The following is a 22,017-nucleotide window of genomic DNA, read 5'->3' as shown; positions in this document are numbered from 1 at the left end:
GTAAAAAAACATTCCACAATTGCACAAAAATGGCATTGTGCACACTCTTGACTTATCTATGTACACATCGACCTATTTTCACTAAAGTCAAAGAAAATTGACAAAAATCCAATTCTTCTTACTCTTGTAAAAAGCGCCAAACAAATAAGTGAGCGATTCTGCACTTTAGCAGCGAAATTGTTTCTAAGTGCTTATTAGCTAAAATCACGATCGGAATTTTCCGGAAAATGTCACATTACAGGTCTCATGATCTCTCATTTCTCCGAGACAAAATCTGTGATTCGAACTGTGTACTTCTCAGATTATTGCTAAAATCCTAGGTAGTAACCTTTATCGCCTTACCAAAATGTCGCCAAACTACTTGTTACCATATTCTAAAGATTAGCCCAATATTTATAGGGAAGCACTTCCGCAAAGGATCCGTTAAATGTAAACATCGCCAAAAATGGTGATAAACGTTCAAAGCTAGTAACCCTGCGAATTGGCAACCTGGTTCGCTTTTAGAAAGAGAATATTTGCCGTGTGTTGGGGGCTTCGTTTTGCCGCTGGCTAGCGGTGCGTCAGTACCAGGTTAAGTGCTGAAAATCGCTGGAGGTGGGGGGGGGTGAATATAATATGGCTTTTTAGAATAGTATAGCTGTGTTCTTACGTAATTTTTAAAAGACTTTAAACACGCAGAACCACAGGGCTCCTAAAATATTATGATTAACATGGGTTAAGTTTAAATTAAGTTTTTATTTTTATTACTGTTATTTTTACCCAAAATAATAAGAATTAAATCAGTTTTCATGCTTAAAAATTTGAGATATTTTTAATGCATTTTTAAAAATTACTTTTCAGATGATGCTAGGTGTTTATATACAATAGATGATTAGAATAAAAAAAAAAAATTATTGGTTCTCTGAGATGACAAAATACTTTTATGTATTCCCAGCGTCATCAAAGTTAGTGAACCACTGCTTTGAGTAATTAATCAAAGTTTGAATGAATCTTGAAAGATAGCAAGATGTATAATGTTTATTCTAGTTTTATTTACAATGTACTTTAAAGGAATTGAATATTATTGAAGATACTTGGCATTCTCAAATTTATTGTGAAAAAGGCAGTTGTTTCAAAATATTTTAAGCTATCAGCAAGTAAATTCAAAAAACAACTTTGAAAAATTGCCTGTGTAAAATGAATGTTTTGAATGTACTATTTAGTAATGAATCCATTAATCTATTAAATGTACAGTAGCATTAATTATTAAACATAATTTTGAGAATATCGACAAGCAAAGCACGTAATGAAAAAGACACTTTTTACTAAAAATATTAATATTCTGTATGAATGACACAGAATATATGTAATGAATACCATGGCTAAATACCTATATAAAGAAAAAGAAACAAACAAAAAAAAAAAAAAAAAGTAGTATTCTCTACCTCGACACTTGCAAAAGTAATCCTGCTATGCAATACATAGTTAATTTCTCATTACATGATATTGCAAGCATTTTCTTCAGATTTTTCCTACAACTGATATTGAATATTGGTAGTTTGATCTGGTTTCATATCATGGTTAAAGGGCAGGCTGCATGGTTGATTTTTCTAGTTTACCTCATATATAATGCAAATACAAGCCATTTTCCCTTAGAAAATTGTTCATAAAGGCATCCTTCTTCAGGTCGATAGCCGGTATGCTTTGCCATATTCGAATAACCTAAACTTTCCTTCAGATTCTACATTGACGTGATATATCTGTTGTAAGCAGGACAATGATCATTCCGCCTCTATCCGTGTAGCAGGAGTGTATTTAAAAAATGTCAGAATCATGGGATTCATAACAAAGTCGACCATGTTTTAATCTTGAAAACTTTATAAATTTTCCCGATTTTCTTACGACATGGGTTTCACTAACAAGATATTCATACTTTTGTTCAAGTTCATAAGCAGTTGAGCAATACAATTCTGAATATTGGTAGTTTGACTCAAGTTTTAATCTTCAGTATTCAGTATCTTGGGCCATCACACTGTCATGCCCCCTAAAGTTGTTACTACTTGGCATAATAACAATCTCACTTGACCATGTTACCCACTTTGTCAAAATTAATATATTAGCTGCAGACTCTCCAAAGACTCTCACTATAAAAGATATTTAAAAAGATCTTTCTTAGAATACAAATAGGTTTGTCAACGTCTGGCAACAATTCACGAACTTTTCACGCAAAGCATTTACGACTCATTTCAGATACAACATTTTGAGAAATGTTTCATCTACCTTTTTCAGTATGGCTGCATCATTCAGAAGAAAATGATGTTGCCATGTTTAATTTCATTAGGCCTGATGCAGAATAAAATACTGAAACTGCTGGTTTTTAATAAGTCTAAAATACTGGAACTGCTGATTTTTCTTACATCTGTTATAAGAAGAAATTATTTCAATGATATCCTAGAACTGCAGTTATCGTAGGGTACATATTAATTTGTCAACAGCGTTGGTTATTTTATAAATGGAAATGAGAATATTGCTTTTTCCATTCTCACTTTGGATATTCTAAATTGCACTAATGTATACAGCATTGAATTATGTCCATTTTAAGGTAAATTTGCAGAACATAATTTCTTATAAGTTTCCAAACATCTTTTCAGAAACTGTCATTCTTACAAGATTTAGATGGTGAAGATATATTTAGTGATCATCAGTCTGAATTCGAAAAAGAGTGTGACTCTTCAGAAGACATTCCTTGTGATCAAAGTGACTATTTTAGAGGAAAAGATAAAACAACAAAATGGAAGAAAGAACCCTTTCGAATTCAAAGATGCATGGTGTCCCATAATATCATAAAAAAATTGCCTAGCAATACACATATATCTAAAGATGTGGCTTCACCCATCGATGCATGGAAACTAATATTTGATGACACAATGATTGAAATCATTGTGAAATGCTCTAATATTTATGTAAAAAATATTTCGGGAAATTTTAAAGAGATGCAAGACCTATGGAGGAAGAAGTGTTTCTTGCATTTTTAGGACTTATGTAAATCCCATTCCCATTATCTATCTTCTCATGTAAATGTTAGAGAATTATGGGTGACTGATGGAACAGGATTGAATATTTTTTGTAAAACAATGAACTATAAGCGTTTTCTTTTCATTCGTGTCTTATGATTTGATGATGTCGGAACATGGGATGGCAGAAGAAAGAGTGATAAATTAGCTCCAATAAGAGATTTGTTTGAAAATTTTGTCAAGAATTGTCAGAAATTATATCATGTAAGGGAATACATAATTTTGGATGAAAAGCTAGAACCTTTTCAAGGACGATGCGCCTTTCTTAAATATATGCCTAAGAAACCTGTAAGATATGGTATAAACATATTTACTGTGGTTGATTTTAGAACCTTCTATACTTTCAACATGGAAATTTACTCAGGTCAGTAGCCAGATGGGCCATACAAGAAAGTCAACAGTTCTTGTGAAAAAGCAAAGCACATCCTAACTCCATTATACAGTTCAGGAAGAAACGTTACTACAGTTTGTATACCAGTTTAAAAATTGGCCAATTTCTTACAGGAAAATAAAATTTCTATCGTTGGAACAATATGCAGGGATGAGAAAATTATCCCACCTGAATTTGTGTCGAATAAGAATAGAGAACAGCATTCAACCCTTTTTGGGTTTCAAAAGGATATAATGCTCCTTTCTTATATGGCTAAAAAGAACAAATGTGTCAACCTTTGTCAACTTTGCACAATGATGACCATATTGATGAAAGCACAGGAGATTTGAAAAATCTGAAATAATTACGTTTTATAAAATGACAAAAGGTTTGGTTTATTGAGGTTATAAAGTACACTAGGGCTATCTGCCTAAAGGGAGGGATGCCTTCGTGGTGGACTTTCTAAGGGAAACTGGCTTGTATATACGTTACATATGGGGAAAACCTCGAAAACGCCTATGCAGCCAGCATGTTTGTGGGATTTGAACCTTGGACCGAACTACCAGTGTTCAGCAACTTTACTGCTCAGCTGCTGGTGGACCTCATGAAAAAAAGGAGGGTAACTTGGCGAAAATTTGGCGACCAACTCTCCTACAGCAACCCTCTATTTTTTTTTCCCGCCGCCATTTTGTCTTCACGAAGTAAAGACATGTTTCTTTTCTTTTTATCTACTGAACACTTCTTCCAACAATCTATTAGCTGAATTACACTTATGCTAGAAATTTTATCTAACAAAACTGCTTAATCATGACAAATATTCACTGCAAAATTGGGAAAAAGTGCACAATACCATACTCCTTACGCGTTTTTCAAAATAACACATACACATAAACCATGTACATGCCGACTTATTTTTACTTAAAAAAACATCCCAGAATTGCACAAAAATAGCATTGCGCACACTCTTGACTATATCCATGTACACTGCTTTTTTCTCATAAATTACAAAAATTTCACGAAAATACATGACAATTTTCTCAATCTTTAAACCCGGTAAAAAGAACATATTTGAAATTACCTGATCGCGAAAAAGTATATACCCTTTCCAAGGATGAACATTTGCACGTATAAAATAAATAAAATATCCAAAAACGTTTACCTCTAAATCATCTATTACATTATACACGTCACCAATGAATTCATACCGCAAGCATTACAAATACGTGTTTTTCGCCCACCAGCGGCCGAGCGGTAAAGTCGCTGAACACTGGTAGTTCGGTCCGAGGTTCGAATCCCGCGAACGGGCTGGCTGCATGGGTGTTTTCGTGGTTTTCCCCATGTGTAACGTGTATACGAGCCAGTTTCCCTTAGAAAGTCCTCCACGAAGGCATCCCTCCCCTTAGGCAGATAGCCCTAGTGTGCTTTGCCATAATTAAATACACCATACCATACCTTACGCGTTTTTCAAAATAACACATACACATAAACCATGTACATGCCGACTTATTTTTACTTAAAAAAACATCCCAGAATTGCACAAAAAATGGCATTGCGCACACCCTTGACTATATCCATGTACACTGCTTTTTTCTCATAAATTAGAAAAATTTCACGAAAATACATGACAATTTTCTCAATCTTTAAACCCGGTAAAAAGAACATATATGAAATTACCTGATCGTGAAAAAGTATTTACCTTTTCCAAATATGAACATTTCCACATATAAAATAAATAAAATATCCAAAAACTTTTACCTCTAAATCATCTATTACATTATACACGTCACCAACGAATTCATACCGCAAGCATTACAAATACTTAGTATCAAATATTTAAATTATTTCCATGCACGTTTACTTCAACTGAAACATATACCAAATTCCTACAAACATAAAATTCACAAAATAACTATCATTTAATTAAAATATAATTAAATTCAAAAACACTACTTAAAATATAAATGAGCACATACATTAAATTAATAAAAATTACCTTACAATCCTTATTACTTTAAACTAAATCATTGCTAATAACAATTTTCCCAATAATACCAAATTCCTTTTCTTCCACCTTACATTTAGAACAATGCATAAAAATAATATCCTCAAATAATTAAAAATACTAACTTACCTAATCTTCTTCAGAATCTTGATTATGTGTCCGATAAACTTTTCTTTAGTTACGGCCATGGGATCCAAAACTTCACGAACACTGTTTCACACAACACAGAATAAACCAAATACAAAATTTCCAGATTTTTTTCCCGATTTCCCCCCTTTTCCGATTAAAGAACCGTAATTCGTCCATTAATATCACATGACTTATCCCATGATCTCTCCTTTCCCTCACACAAAATAATGCGTAATCGGAACTGAGTACTGCTCATATTATTACCAAAGTCCCAGGTAGTAACCTTTATCGCCTCTAAAATGTCGCCAAACTACCAGTTACCATATTGTAAAGATCAACCAAAAGGAGCTGTTGATATAGTCGACGAAATGGGTGGCACTTACTCTGTGGCCAGAGTATTAGACCGAAGGCCTTTGCACTTATGATTTGGCCTTTGCACTTTTAAGATCATTTAAAATCACGACAGAAACAGAAGGAGTACAACGAAGATTCTCTTGAAGATTCGCAAACAAAGAAAATAAATTATGTTACCGGAGATGTTACATGTGCTCAAGAGAAAAAGACAGAAAATCAAAAACTATATGTGTGAAGTGTAAAAAAAATATACTATGTCAAGAACACTGCGAAATAGAAGCTTCATTCAAACTACAAAATATCTAATTCTTCTTGAGCCTAATTGATTTGAAAATTAATTATATAACTCATTGTCCATGTAATAATTCTGCATAATTTGGATTATAATTGCATTCAAAAATAAAAAACAAAAATTTCTCATAGAAATCAATGATTACTAGTCATATGAAGAAAACGTAAGTACTTTTGATTTATTTGTCATTAATTTTAAAAGTAACCTTATTTTTAAGCAATTTTATATAATAAATATTATAATTAATATAGAATGCATTATTTTACATTATTACATTTGTACGTCGTTTAATTGCGACGCGTGTTCTCGTGTTACATAATAATACACCGCGCGTCCTCCCGGGATAAATATACACCGCTAAATGTCGTGCTTCTATTTATTTACTTCTATATGCTTCTATTTATTTACTTCTATATTTTACTTCTATTAGCCAGGAGGAAAGGATTTTCTATTTATTTTACTTCTATATGCTATATATCTTATAACTTGACTGTACACCGCTCAAATCAACGCTTCCATATATTAAATATCTTGCAACGTAACCAACTGTACACCGCTAAAATCATGGCCGATTATCCACAATTAGCTGTTGGTGAGCTCGGCGAATAAATACGCACCGCCGGCCACGGATCCTTTGCGGAAGAAAACCCATTTATAGTTCGGTTGCATTTGATATTATTTCTGATTTTCTATGTTTTTGTCATAAATTAAATGTCTTTAAATCTTTTAACATTTTTCTATGTTCTTCATTTACATGCAGATAATAATTTTTTCAATAATTTCTTTTATTTACATATATTTATTAGTTTTATAAATATTTATAGATAGATATTTAACAACATAATATTTGTATAACATACCTGCCAACTTTTACGAATTTTTCATAATTTTTACGAAAATGCGTTTGTGTTTACGATTTTCCGATCGTAATCCATTTTTTACGATTTTTTTCCTTTTTCAAGTCTTTTTAATGAGTTTTGTCGAAATTTTAGAATTTTTCGCCAATTCAGCGATTTTTGCCAATTGCATCGTGTTTTACCGCCAACTACCGACTACTTCGAATTCAGTAACCTGCGGTTTCTTCCAACTCGCCGCTTAACCAGCCAATCCAATGCGCTGAACTAGTTTCTCCCACTGTTTTCTTTGTGGGCGCCAGATTATTTTTTTCGCGTTCGCTTCAGCAGCAAGGGAATTAGTCAGCTCGGACTCAGTAAGCGTGGATTGTCGCATTATGTTTTTTTTTTTTTTTTTGTTGTTTGCACGTGCTACGAATTTTCTTAATACGTTGTTGTTACGAAATGAGTTCAAAAAAACCGTATTCTCAATATTTTCGGCCTGCCTACAAAGCCGAATTTCCAACAATTAAAGAATCCTTCAAAGGAAATAACTATGCATTTTGCAACGTGTGCGTGTGTGACTTCATAATAAGTCACGGTGGAAGAAGCGACATTGTGAAGCGTGTTAAGTCTAGAAAGCATGAAGTTAATGCTTCGGCTTCGTCAACGTCAAAGAAAGTGGATGATTTTTTTTCAAATTCGGCTACGAATTCGGATGCCGATGTCATTTTGGCAGAGTGTTTGTTTAATCAAAATGCTTTAAAAGGGAAAAGGCAACACACAGAATCAAACCCTTTAAAAAGAAAATGCTTAGAAGACTCCTCAAAGGTCAATTTAGTTAAAGAAGTTGAAGGGAAGAAGAAACAGTCTTCTATTAGCCAGGAGGAAAGGATTTTCTATCTTCTTTCTTCGGATTTGTACAAAGCATATTGTAGTTTTGTGTTAAGTACCATTAAGATTTTTGAAAGTGTAAATACCCTTCTACAATCAGCTTCGCCATCATCATTTGAAAAGATTCGTTTTTATTGATAAATTTCCATTTTTGTTAACAATTAAAGAAAATGAATGCCATAATGATGCTTTAGATGAACTACAGAACCAATTTTCTGCTGCACAGTTTGAAGACTTTGCCAGTTCTGGAGAAGATAGACTTGATGTCCTCGTTGGTACCTTAAAAAGAATAAAAAGAGCTGATGGAACACCAAAATATGATAGACTAGCAAGAGTTTTATGTGCTATTCTCGTAATTCCACACAGTAATGCTGAGTGCGAGAGAGTCTTCAGTGTTGTGAAGAAAAACAAAACTATATTTCGTTCTTCAATTTCACCAAAAACTCTAGAAAACATTTTAATTGCTAAATGTTATGAGGAAACTAATTGTTATGACAGGAAATTTTCCAAAGAATTTTTGGCTAAAGCCAAAAAATGCACTCTAAATTCATTGCAATAATTTTTTTGGATAACATTAAGTTCTTGTTTTATGTTTCCTAATAAATTTTTTAGTTATTACTTAATTGAGATTTACTAATGTAAGTACAATTTTCTTTTTTCTATTTGTATAAATTGTTATTTTTTTAATATCAAAGCATGATATTAATTCTTCGTGTTCTTCTGAATTTTTATCTTTAGAGGTTGGCAGGTATGGTATAATTATTCTGAATGAACAGTATACATATACTTAAAAATGTATACAAATATGCTTTTTTAAGTAAAGTTAATATTCAGCGAGATAAAATTTGGTAACTGAATATCTTAATTTCAAGGGCGAAAATAAAGATTTTTATTATTATACATGGATAGCTGTTTTGAAAAAGGATGGGTTTCAAATGTGACTTATTTTTCATCTGATTTATGAAAACAAAAAATTAAGTAATTTCAGGATATAGCATAAAAATTTTTTTGTAAATATCTTCTCGATCTCAAAGAAATTAAATGTGCCCTTGGTATAAATAAATAATAATAATGCCCTTTGTTTCTGCTTTTTCTTAAGCAATAATTTCGAGATTTTTTAATATGAACATTACGGTATTAACTTTTAAACATCTGATCTGTTTTTAAAAGCAATAAACAGAACATTTAGGAGTTATTTAAGGGCTGAAACAGTGATAATATCAATTTAAAATTTACATTTAACTTTTTTTATATACACTATTCTATTCTGAAAGGGAATTTTAACCCGAAACAGTCTTTATGAATTTTTAGTTGATTATGAATGTATTGACTGAGTTTAAAAATGCTTGCCTTCCTGTCCTTGAAACACTAGAACACTTTGTCTGAAATAGGATTAAAAGCATTACCCTATAACAGAAAGCTGAAAAGGAAAAATGACACATAGTTAATAAGAAACAATGCAATGTTGTTATTTATTAGCTTACAATATAATTGTTCAATATGGTATTTTTGTAAATAAAGGGTATAATTGTACATTTTGTAAAAAATAAGGAAGCATTATATTTAATAATTATAACAATTATTAATTATTTAAGAAGTCATTATAAGAATATAATTCAAAATTTTTTGTGGAATATATTTTTTTTAGGATAATTTCTTTCCTAGGAATCCCAGCATTCAATTTTCGAAGCATTAAGTTCTAAGAAATTGTCTTGCTTTAACGCAGATTTAATTATTCACATGAAATCACTAACCAAAGAAAATGTCTTAAACAACAGTTTTTATTAGAGTAAATATTTTTATTGTTTTAATACTAATAATATGCAAACAAATATTTAAATTCACTGCAGATGAGTGAATAAAAATGCTGGATGTATGATGTTTGTCCTGGATTTGTTGCTGGCAACCGAACAGGTGAGCGGCGTGGTGTTCTTTATAATTATCCCCATGCTTAATGTGAATTCAAGCCAATTTTATTTTGAAAATTTTCTAAGAAGGTATTCTATTAAAACAGATAATCCATGACTATTATAACAAATGTAAAAAATAATCTATCAATATTTTTTGTTTTACAAGAACACGTGCAAAATGATTTTCTCTAAAAAAACATATGCACCAGCTATGCTTATCAGCCGCCGTTAAGTTTAACTGCATCGTTCTTATTCTTTAAAGTAGTTTTTTTTTTTTTTTTTTTTTAGAAGAAGAACGTTTTGTCAGCAAAATGCACAATTCATAATCTGTCATTTTTTTATTTTGTTCTTCTGTTATGTAAATAACCAACTTAAAATACATACAAGGGTTGGACAAAAATATGGAAACACCTTTAAAAAAACATGTTTCTCTGCTTAATATGGTGTAGGATACCGGTTGGCATCCAAAACAGCTTGCAGTCTTCTCGGAATGGATAAATACAGTTCCTGTATGTTTGCCAAGGGAATATTGTATCATTCTTCCTGCAAAATGGTGGCAAGTTCAGATAACGACGTTGGCGGTGGATAACGAGAATGCACTTTCCGTTCCAATGTAGACCACAAAGGTTTCATAATATTCAGGTCTGGTGACTGTGGTGGCCAGGGAAGAAGGGACAACTTATCCTCGTGCTCAGAAAACCAATCCTGGACAATGTGAGCTGTGTGAACAGGGGCTTTGTCATCTTGGAAGACACCATCACCATCGGGGAACAAAGTTTGTACCATGGGATGAACTTGATCGGCCAAAATGTTCACATAAGTCTTGGCAGTCATGTGCCCTGACACAGTTATCATGGGGCTAGCAGAGAACCACGATATGGCTGCCCAAACCATAACAGAACCCCCGCCATGTTTCACTCTTGGCAACAAGCAGTCTGTATTATAGGCTTGAGATGGCGTTCTCCAGACGTAAACTCAGCCAGAAGTGTGAAAAAATGTGAAAGAAAACTCGTCAGACCATATTACTCGCTTCCACTGCTCTATAGTCCAGGCTTTATGACTTAAACACCACCTTTTCCTGTTACGGGCATTATCATCACTGATGAGTGGCTTCTCAATTGCAGCACGGCCAGCAATTCCCTGTTTAATGAAGCTCCCTTCTAATTGTTTTGGTACTCACAGGGTTTGGTAACACAACATTCATTTCAGCAGTAACTTTTGCAGCTGTGGTCTTCTTATTTTTCGTCACAATTGCCCTTAATGATCGTCTGTCACGATCACTCAGGATACACTTTCGTCCACACTGTGATTTAGCAGATGATGTTTTTCCGCTTTTCAAATATGTGGAATAAATCTTCGATACAGTACCTCTTGAAGCACTAAACACCTCGGCTACCTTGCTTACGGAAGCACCAACCATACGTTTTCCAACAATTTGCCCACGTTCGAAGTCTGTTAACTCTGACATAATGCAATGACAACCTCACATAACAGTTCTCCGACAACAACTGAACTGTTTAGCACATTTACAAAGTTGTATAGGTGGCGTCAGTAGTCAAAAATGCTAGCGCCACATACATATTTCATTAAAATCAATCTTTCTTTTCAAACATGCATTTCACAAGGTGATTCCATATTTTTGTCCATCCACTGTATTTCGTAAGCTGAGAAAGCCCAGTAACGATTGAAAGGTAAGATAGTTGAGCATGTTAAATCCTAGCAGCTGCATGGGAGGTTTTGAGTTTTTTCACAAGTGTATTGTGAATTACCAGCCTGTTTCCCTCAAAAAACTCTTCTTTTAGATAAGTAACCCCTGTGTGCTTTACCATAAACCAAAATCTTTGTATGCATGTTACCTTATTATAAAAAAAGGTTTCAAATTGATTTTTAGCATAAATATTATTTTCAGTATTAGTCATAACATCAATTGCATAAATATAATGTACACAAAAGCGGCAGCTAGAATAAATTTATATGAAATTTTATATCATAAAAGTTTAGATTAGACTTGTTCACAGCACTTGAGGATTATATAACTAAAAGAGTCACGTCTCATAAAGGACGTTTAAATGGAAAGAATTCGTATTACGTTCACATGAGGAAAAACCACGAAACCTCCCCTGCAATTAACCCATTTGCCTACATTTGAACTCCTTCAAATTACCAGTCTTTTGTGACCTTACCGAACTTAATGCTCAGGGTTCACTCATACTTAAAAAACTGCTTGTGTGTTATTAGAAAAGAGAAATAGAAAAATTTAGGAATCGAAAAATTTAGAAAAATGTAATAAGAGCACAAAGAGAATTTGGCTGATCTTTGGAATATGGTAACAGGTAGTTTGGCGACATTTTGGAGGCGATAAAGGTTACTACCTAGGACTTTGGGAATAATGTGAGAAGTACTCAGTTCCGATTACGCATTATTTTATGTGAGGGAAATGAGAGATCATGAGATATGTCATGTCACATTAATGGACGAATCACTGTTCTTTAATCGGAAAAGGGGGTAAATTTGTAAAAATATCTGCTGTACAGCATTAGTTTCATTCTATGTTCTGTGAAACAGTGTTGTTTAATATTTGGATCCCATGGCCCTATGTTTTTTTTTTAAGGAAAAAAAAGTCGACGTGTTTAATTATATTTTAATTAAATGATAGTTATTTTGTGAATTATATGTTTGTAGCAATTTGGTATACATTTCAGTGGAAGTAAACGTGCATGGAAATAATTTAAATATTTGAGACTAAGTATTTGTAACCATTTTTAATGTTTTGTTATAGATTCGTTGGTGACGTTTATAATAGATAATTTAGAGGTGTAAAAGTTTTTGGATATTTTATTTATTTTATACGTGCAAATGTTCATCTTTGGAAAGGGTATATACTTTTTCGCGATCAGGTAATTTCATATATGTCCTTTTTACCGAATTTAAAGATTCATAAAATTTTCATGCATTTTCGTGAAATTTTTCTAATTTATGAGAAAAAAGTAGTGTACAAGGATATAGTGAAGAGTGTGCACAATGGCATTTTTGTGCAATTCTGGGATATTTTTTTTAAGTAAAAATAAGTCGACGTGTACATGGTTACTGTGTATGTGCGATTTTGAAAAACGTGGCAAGGAGTTTGCGATTCTGCACTTTTTCCCAATTTTGCAGTTAATATTTGTCATGATTAAGCAGTTTTGTTCCATAAAATTTCTAGCATAAGTGTATTAGTATTTCTTCAGCATGTTTTTGTGTCTAAATTTTATTGGTGTCTGACTGATTGCTTTCAGAACACAAAGTCTTTGTGAACGGTTCTCAGAAGCTATTTGGGCAAACAGGGCCAACAGGTTTAGTTATACAACATTACCAAAGCCAAAGATAAAATTGGCAACCCCTATGTTAGAAAAAAGGTCTTTTGGTGGTGAAATCGGTCAATGTCTTCTTCAAAGATTGGCCTCTTATCTGTTTATCTACGTCCACAAGGAAATACCACAGAAACATGTGTTCAAAAGACCAGTGTTGTACTTCTAAATAATTCCGGTCTGACAGCAAGATTTAAAAAAATTAAATTGTTTTAGATATTAAAAAAAGTTAATTTTTAAATTGTTTTACACAGAACCAAATAGGGAGATAAAATTTTATTTTCTTAATATATATATATTTTCTCAGAGATTATATTGCGAGTAATTTTTTTCAAGTTACGAAAATTTCACCTACATGTATTTTTAAATCAGATTTATTTAATGTATATAGATATGCTAAACAAGCGCACTTTCGCACGTATAAAATATACATTAATACATACATAAAAATGAAATAAAAATTGAAAATAATGCAATTTAGGAATTAGTGTATTAAAAATAATTAAAAATTATTTGTGATCTCATTACTTACGTTATATGCATTTATTTTAGTTTTGTAATATGCACTTATTTTAGTTTATATTCGGTATATGCATTTAATAGTCTTTGTTGTTAAATTTTGTCCGATTATTTGAATATGGCAAAGCAAACGAGATCTGTCTGTCTAAAGGATAGATTATTCGCCGTGGTGGGCTTTCTAAGTAAACTCACTCATATCCATGTCACACATGGGAAAAATATGAAACCAACCATGCAGATAATTTGTTCGTTTGGGTTTCAGTGCAATTGGATCAGCGGTCTTAGCCCGGAAGGCCACTGGTTGGGGTCTGATAGATTTGAAAACCTAATAAATTGTATTTAATAAGCATAATACTAGTAAACGAACCAGCTTTATAAAACAAAAATGAAATGCTTGTATTGGACATAACTAAATCTCGATATAACACAGAATAACACTGATAAAGTAATTGAGTGTTATATAACACTGAATTTATATACTAAACACAATATGCATTAATTCTATATGTAGAAAAACTTAGCAAATTTCGCTGGGAATGTCTGGCGGCAAAATCCTTATTATATACATCCTTATTTTAAATTCATCGCATACCTCATGTTTCCACTCTTACCTCAAAACATATATAATCCACAAATAACTTTATTTTTTTTATTTAAATTTAATAACTTTATTTCACTATAGAAATTTCTCAGGATCTTTTCATTTATAGGATAATACACACAAAACAATTTTCTCTATACAAATATATGCGCTATTAAGAAAATGCACTTTCGACTATTCACATTCTGAAAACAAAAACATTGCTATAAAAGCAAAGGGGGAAAAAAAAAGGAACAACATATTTAATTTAACGAGGGCGAACTTTGAGAAAAAAATTTAAACACAAAATATTTTAAGTATGTTATGTAGGAATCGTTTCGTTTATTTGATTGTGGCAAAGCACTTGAGGGTTATTTTACATAAGGGAAAGGATGCCTACGTGGAGGACTTTCTAAGGGAAACTGGCTTGTGTACACATGAGAAAAACACGAAAGCATCAATGCAGCTAGCCCTTTCGCTGGGATTCGAACCCCAGATAGAACTAGCAGTGTTCCCTTGTAGGCTAACTTGGGTAACGGAAAAGTGCAAAATCTCATAATAGACCTGTATAATACAAAATTATTGCCATTTCAATAGCATAAATTGACTTTCGCGAGACTGTATATTATTTTATTTAGTTCATGATAATTTAACACGAGGACTATTAATATAATTGTAGTTTGACCCGGATTGAAATCTCTGTGGCGTTCACCACATGGGCGTTTTCCTGAATTTACCTATATGTAACTCAAATACAAGATAGTTTTCCTCCGAAAGTCTTTCACGAAACATACTTTCTTACTTGAAACTTTAGACAGATCACCCTTTGCGTGTTTTATCATAATCTAACAAACCAAACTAAACCTTATCCCAAATGAAGACTAGTACTCGGAGATTTCGTAAAGGACTTTTTAAATGAGATTGGCTTATTAGGCAACAAAAATCCACAAAAACTGCCAGGTAGCCAGCCCATACACCGAAATTTAAACTCGCTTCAAACTGCCAATTTCTACTAGGTCGCTGCGGACTTTTGTAGAATCTTTATAAAAAAATCTTTGCAAAGTAATTGCGAAGACACAGTTATTGGTTTTTAATTTGATTTGGTTTTATGTGACTAAGGCAAAGCCTCGAGGACTATCTGCCTAAGAGGACGGATGCCTTCGTGAAGGACTTTCTAATGGACACTGGCTCGTATACACATTACACTTGGCGAAAACCATGAAAACGCCCACGCAGCAGCTCGTTTACGGGATTCGAACCTCAGAACGAACTACAGCGACTTTACCGTTTGGCCGCTGGTGGGCCAAAATTATTGAGTACCAACTAATTAATTAAGTTAGGAACTTAATAACTTTCATTTGTAGTCCTGCTATCAGCATTGACATTTGGAGAGGTTTAATTTAATGTAATTAATTTAATTCGTTAGCTAATTGTTCCTCTGACTTATTTTTTGTGCGCAGTATATGTAACCCTTTCAAACACTAACTGTTTTACTTAACTTGCACTCCGTTAATTTTATGCGATTTTATACCAGTAGATTTCTTTCCAAAAAAACGCGTGCTTTTTTCCCTAGATTTTAAAATTATTTTGTATTTCAAATCTTAATAATAAAATTTTTAAAAACAAATATTTCTAGAATTTATTTCAGCATGGGAATTTATTCGATTTAATTGAAGTTTTTGAGTAGAATATCTTCCTTTCGACATCTAAGAAATTTTTATATGTCCGTTCGTGTTTATAAGGAACACACAGCCACATATATGAATACAAAAATTAGCCATACTGAAAGCACAGTTTTAACATTTCAAAATGTAAAAAGGAAAAATATACCATTAAAAACACCCACACTTAAAATAAGAGAGCAAACAAGATAGGTGTTTGTAACATTTTATATTTTATCCTGTTCTTGACGAATCAGAAATTGTAGTCAGCTTTTAATACATTGTATAATATATGATTTATTAAAAAGTATGTCTTACGTTACAATTGTTACTTTTTCCTTTTTCTTCTAAATTTCGGTAATATACTATAGCAATGAGCGATTCTGTTTGACTTTCATTTGTATAAATAACCACAAGGCAAACTGTTGTAAAACGATTCACAAGCTTGCAATCGTCGGAAAGATTATGCACACCTCTTGTGTGACAGTGATTCTTCACTCTCAGGACCCTTCCGTAAAGTGTTCTTTTCAAATAGACTTAACACCCTATTAAGACCTTTGTGTCAACTGACAGCCTTCTGCAGAAAGGTAAGGGAAGGAAGACCTGATCGCATCGTCTAAACACGTCTTAAGCAATTTTTGCAAAATTTGGGCTTCGTGTACACACGTCTTAAACATTTTTCGTGCGATTTGAAATTCGTGTAAACACGTCTTAAGCATTTTTAAAGAAAACTCCGAAAACTTTTAAACACGTCTTAAGCAGTTAAAGGGTTAATGGGATTATCTTTTAAATTACATTGTAAAACATTCTAAGAATGGTATGTTTATGTATTTGTAATACATTTAGAAATATGGGAAAGAAAGAAATTTTGATAAATATTTGGAAAGTCATCATTTTGATCTGGAATGATAGAAATTTTAAAATTCAAGAGGCATCGTATATTAATAAGTCCATTGTTTGCATTAAATTTTGAAGTGTTTTTTTGAAAATTAAAAGATAGGTAGGGAAAAATATTCTTTGCAATTTCAAACTACTGAAATGACACTTTAAAAGGACGGTGAAAATTACAAAAGTCTGCCACTTCAGAAACAGAAGTATTTCATAATTGAGTGTCTATGAAAAGAAACTCATCCATTATTAAATGAAGTGAAGGGCTAGGTTAGGGAATCTTGTCATTTTTATGGATGAATTTAAATTTAGTATATTTGGTCATGTGGAAAAGCAAATGGTATAGTACAGTGGTCGGCAAAATCATTAATCAGCAGAGCCTGTTATCAACAGTTTAATAATTGAAATTTCTTTTGAGACCCACATTTGGTGAATCTTTACATTATGGTAACTTGGTGAAAATTTGGCGACCAAACCTGCTACAGCAACCTGCTGGTTTTGTTTTGAACACTATTTTGTTTTTACAAAATAAAGGCAAGTTTTTTTTTTTTTTTTTTTTTTTTTTTTTTTTAACTCAACATTTTTTCCAACAATCTGCTAGCCGAATTACGCTTATACTAGAACTTTTATGGAACAAAAATGCTTAATCATGACCAAGATTAGGTGCGAAATTGGGAGAAAGTGCAGAATCGCAAACTGCATGCCGCATTTTTAAGAATTGCACATACACGGTGTAATTACGGGGCGCAGCCCCGAGCCCACGGTCATATGACTCTTCATGGGAGCTAGCCCATCCAACAACAAACGAAAAGCCAGCGATCCAGCTGTGCTCAAAACACTCAACAAGAGAACAAAAAACAAAAGAGATAAACTATAAGCCCCGGAAAACCAAATCATCAGGAACCGAGTAACAAAAAAGGTTAGTAAAAGGAAAACGAAATGAAATAATAAATACGACCAGGGAAATTCACTTTATCCCTGGACCTAATACATTCATACAAACGAACAGAAACAAATAATAATAACTGTTAGAAAACAAAAAATAAGACGACATAAAAAATACACAGTATCCATGTACACGTCGACCTATTTTTACTTAAAAAAAATCCCAGAATTGCACAAAAATGGCATTGCGCACACTCTTGACTTTATCTATGTACACATCAACCTATTTTCACTTAAAAAGTCAAAGAAAATTGACAAAAATCCAATTCTTCTTACTCTTGTAAAAAGCACCAAACAAATAAGAGGGCGATTCTGCATTTTAGCAGCGAAATTGTTTCTAAGTGCTTATTAGCTAAAATCACGATCGGAATTTTCCAGAAAATGTCACATGACATGTCTCATGTTATCTCGTTGAGACAAAATAATCTGTGATTCGAACTGTGTACTTCTCAGATTATTGCTAAAGTCCTAGCTAGTAACCTTTATCACCTTACCAAAATGTCGCCAAACTACCTGTTACCATATTCTAAAGATTAGCCCCACATTTTTTAAACTTAATTTACACAGGTAAATATATTGTTATTCACTTAATTAAGGTACTCTTATGTTGGATTTTACTAAGAACGTCCTCAATCTGATCGACATACGTTCTCTGAGGTCGACCCTCTTCCAACTCTCTCATCCACACTTGTATATTTGTTTCTTGTACTCTCATCTGTCTATATGTCCAAACCATCGTAACACATCTTTCTTAGTTCTCAACACTGCATGTTTTTTCATTCTACAGCACTCCCTAAAATTAACTTAGAACTTTATTTTGTAAGTCTTAGTTAAACTAGTCAAATAAAACTTGATATTACACTTAACAATGTTATTTATTGATAAAATAAAATTGTAAGGTACCCAAAACCTTAATCATGATAATGATGAATAAACAGTTGTTATGTAGTCAATTAAATGAGTTTTCTTCCGCAAAGGATCTGTTGGCGGCGGTGCGTATTTACTCGCCAACGGCTAATCGGCCGTTAAGTTGCAAGATATTGAGCATATTTTGGAAGCCATGATTTTAGCGGTGTAAAGTTATAAGATAGCATATAGAAGTAAAATAAACATTTAACCATGACATTTAAAGCATATAAATTAAAGCAACATATAAGTTACCTGAAAAAGACATAATATTAATTGGTTAAACATGATAAAGCATATAAATTAAAGTGTATATAGAAATACTTAAGCTTAGCACACTTCATATCTCTTTTAGTAAATTAGTATGATCCTGTAAAGGACTTTTTTTTTTCAAAAATCTATGCTGGTAAGGAAATTGCTGGAGACCTGTTATGCTACAGGAAAACAATCCTTGTCTTTTATTTATGTGTGGAAACATTCAGTTTGATGCTAACACAATCAAAAATATTGGCTGAGATTAATAAGAATTTACAATAAGCAATTGCAACAATGGAAATAAACAAGAGTAAGAACAATTGGATTTTTGTCAATTTTTAAAATCTTTTAAGTGAAAATAGGTTGATGTGTACATGGATAAAGGGAGTGCACATTGTCATTTTTGTGCAATTCTGGGATATTTTTTTTAAGTGAAAATAGGTCGATGTGTACATGGATACCGAGTATGTGTAATTCTTTGTCTTGTTATTTTGGCTTTGTGTAGCAGCAAGTTTTGGTGCAAAAATCGTTATGCGAGCCAAAATAATAAATCAAATAATTGCACAAACTCGGTATTCATGTATTCTTAAAAACATGCCAAGCAGTGGGTGATTTTGCACTTCCCCCTTTTTCATTGTTTTACTTGAAGTCCTGTTTTAGATATTTTTGCATTTATACAGGTTGTTTAGATATTTTTGCATGCTTACATGATCTATTTTTTGCTTGTTTACAGAATTAATTCAAATTCACAACCATCTAATATGGCAATATGATGAGTTAGCAATTTTCTAAAATACGCAAAAACAACCGATTAGCGACTTAACAATTTTTTGAAAAATGTGCCAAACTGGACCGTAATATCCAGTTTTACCAAGCCTTCTCTTAAATCTCTGTTGAATTTATATTATTATTCCCTTATATAAACAAAGTTGAGAAGTGGAATTGCAATTGCTGCTTCACTGTTATATCTCTGTTAAATTCAAAGTTTTGTAAATATATATATAACAAATATTTTCAATAACACATTAAAGACACTTAAAAAATAAATTTTATGGTGACAATAATTGTCAGCATAAAATAGTGAAACAAGAATGAATGTCAAAGTGATGACTAGATGCCATGCCATAATCAGTTCAAATGATTTTTATTGACACACATTTCACTTTGGAAAGAAGAAAGTCCATCTCTGAAAAGATGTCTGGAAACTTATCAGAAATGACCTTCCACAGATTTACATTAAATGGACATAATTCAATGCCGTATACATTAGTGCAATTTAGAATAGCCAAAGTGAGAATGGAAAAAACAATATTTTCATTTCCATTTATGAAATAGCCAATGCTGTTGACAAATTAATATATATATACCCTAGGATAATTCCAGTTCCAGGATATCATTGAAGTTATTTCTCCTTGTAACATATGTGGGAAAAAACTAGCAGTTCCTGTATTCTAGACTTTTTGGAACTACTCTTATATGCACCCTCAGTTTTGGCCTCAGTCATGCCAAATTTCTTGCAAAACATTTTTGGCGAGAAACTCCACACTACCATATTACTAAGTTTTTTGTCTGCATTTCAAACTTTAAGCTTAAAATGTCTCCAAAAACGCGGTTTTCGCACATGCAAAAAAAAAAAAAAAAAAAAAATCTATAAAATTGCATAACAAAATAAACTAAAATTACAAACAATTCAAAAAACAATAATAACAACAGAAATTCATAGTAAAAAACAATTAACATTACATTTTACAAAATAAAAACAGTAAAATAAAATGCACTTACCATAATACATTCGTTAATAAAATTTCGCCAGTCACACTATGTCTGTGAACAAAAGTGCCACGATTTTGCTATTATATCACATGTCTTTCTGTGATTCAAAATTTCGAAAGTAACGATAAAAACTTCCTCCAAAGTTAACTTATTACGTGAAAACCACTATACAAATCTTAAACTCCGCTGGCAGCCATATACTTTACCATCAAGCATTTAACTGCAAATCCACCCAAGAACTATCAGAAATGCCCTTCTTCGTCCAAGTTCTCATACCAGCTCCGCATTTCGGACTCCGTTTTAAAAATCCCACAGAAGTTCCAAAAATACTCTTTGATCCCGTAAACATACCTGTGAACAAAAGACTCATTAACGACTCCAATATCATACCTTTTAATACTAAATTTACTTTCCACACAATCTAAAATATGCGACTGAAATCTTGCCACCACGTCTATCATTGCAACATAGGCCATTTCAAAACATGCACGACATGAACCAACGAGCAATTAAACCACTCCAGCAAAAGAGTTTTCAACGTCGAAAGGGTTGCCATACAATGCGCAATTGCAGCAAAAACCAGTGCAGAACACATATCGCCACATGTGGTGATCTTAGGGCGCATATAAGAGTAGATCCGACTTTTCATCAGGCCTGATGAAATTAAACATGACAAAATCATTTTCTTCTGAATGATGCAGCCATACGTATGTAAAAGGCAGATGAAATACTTCTCAAAATGTATCTGAAGTGTCTCGTAAATGCTTTGCGTGAAAAGTTCACAAATTGTTGCCAGACATTCACAAAGCTATTTATTTATATTCTAAGAAAGATCTTTTTAAATCTCTGTTATAGAGAGAGTCTTTAAAGAGACTGCAGCTGATATATTAGTTTTAACAAAGTGGTTAACATGGTTAAGGGAGATTGTTATTATGCGAAGCAATAATAACTTTAGGGCGCATGACAGTGTGATGGCCCAATATTGAATACTGAAGATTTAAACTTGGGTCAAACTACCAGTGTTCAGCAATTGTATTGCTCGACTGCATATAAATTGGAACAAAAATATGAATATCTTGTTAGTGAAACCCATGACCTAAGAAAATCAGGAAAATTTATAAAGTTTTCAAGATTAAAACAATTTTGATTTTTGTTATGAATTTCATGCTTCTGACATGTTTTAAATATACTCCTGCCACACAGATAGAAGCTGAATGATCATTGTCCTGCTTACAGCAGATATAAGATATGTCAATGTAGAATCTGAAGGAAAGGTTAACTTATTCGAATATGGCAAAGTATACCG

General features: G+C 32.5%; 1 protein-coding gene across 9 annotated transcripts in view; it reads left to right on the top strand.

The window, feature by feature from the left end:
* Positions 1-22,017, top strand: part of LOC118192715 (protein tweety-like) — a 128,810-nt gene that overhangs the window by 2,074 nt on the left and 104,719 nt on the right. Inside the window, exon 2 of one of the 9 annotated variants that reach the window (XM_085810927.1) lies at positions 9,778-9,841. The exons of the other annotated variants lie outside the window; for them this stretch is intronic. The gene's annotated coding sequence lies outside the window, so the exon portion shown is untranslated. The remainder of the gene's footprint in view (positions 1-9,777; positions 9,842-22,017) is intronic. 9 annotated transcript variants of the gene reach the window in all.

Source organism: Stegodyphus dumicola, chromosome 2 (assembly GCF_044657685.1).
Source record: "Stegodyphus dumicola isolate Sdum_Otavi_A_Nest chromosome 2, ASM4465768v1".
Classification (NCBI taxonomy): Eukaryota; Metazoa; Arthropoda; class Arachnida; order Araneae; family Eresidae; genus Stegodyphus; species Stegodyphus dumicola.
This window is presented reverse-complemented; position numbering and strand designations above follow the sequence as displayed.